Genomic DNA, 1,151 nt, shown 5'->3' with positions numbered 1-1,151 from the left:
TATTTAGAACTGAGCTCAGGTCTACACTGGAGCGTCTCTACTTGCAGCAACATTTTTGGGAGTAAAATCTCTCCAAATCTTCCACTGTTTAACTTCTTTGTAGCTCTGGTTTTGACAATCCACCCCCCACCCTCCTGCTTATGATGACGTTTTGGAATATAAGTGAGGTTTGGTGGGGTGAGGTCTGGGGCTGACGACCAAGCACGATTTCTTTAGACGTCTTTGGTACAAAATGGTGGTTTTATTAAAGCATGGGCAGGAATTGCTGCTGGCCTGGGGCCTGTGAAGAGTGGCTGATTAAATACCTGGAGTTGGGAGGGGTTTGGGGATAGCTTCATCTCTAAGGAATTTTGGAAGCAAGGTTTCCAGGACCTTGAGGGGGTTTAGCTATTGTTGGGAAAAGGTCATTTATTACCAGCTAATAAAACCTTCAAATGTTTATCGGTGGGCCATGTGCTTGGAGGATGACTGCCAACACGTATTTTGGGGGTTTAGAGATAAAGGAAATTTCTGAATGAGTTTTTATATGTTAAAGTACACTTACAGAATCCTGGGGTTCAGGCTAAGATTGCCTTCTGCCCTTAGTAAAGTACAAACATCCAGGCAGTTGAGTCCCTAGAGGAATGTTTCTCTGCTTGTTTCAAGGACTTGTCAATTATGCCGGCGGGGGCTTGTCCTTTGTCAGGTAGTCTAGGGCACAATTAACCCTGCTTTTCTTCCCACACCTTGAGTGAACACCTAGGCCTGGGCCCTCTCCCCTACTCCCCTCCCCAGACACAGAATCCCGCCGTTTTCACGTTCCCAGCAGGCCTCACCCCCAATCCTCTCAAAACCCAGGGCTGATCTTAGACCCGCCTCCGGCACACTTCCTGCCCTCCCCAACCCCGCCCCCTCCGTTCAGACACAGATCCACATTCAGCACCGCCCCCACTCTCTTCCGTCCATCCTCTCAGTGCCTCTTCCCAGAACTTCAGTGGACTTTAGCTCCACCCCCACACTACCCTCCCGTCCCTCCTCCCCCAGCTTGGCGGGACATTAGCTCCGCCCCCTAGACGCTTCCTGCCCGCCTTGTTCCCGCCCCTCCTTCCTCCACATTGGGTAGGAGTAGCAGTTAGCCCCAACCTTCTACGCTTCCGGGCCCTGCCCGCTCT

The sequence above is a fragment of the Canis lupus genome, chromosome 1 (assembly GCF_003254725.2).
Source record: "Canis lupus dingo isolate Sandy chromosome 1, ASM325472v2, whole genome shotgun sequence".
Classification (NCBI taxonomy): Eukaryota; Metazoa; Chordata; class Mammalia; order Carnivora; family Canidae; genus Canis; species Canis lupus.
Note: the sequence above shows the minus strand (reverse complement) of the source record.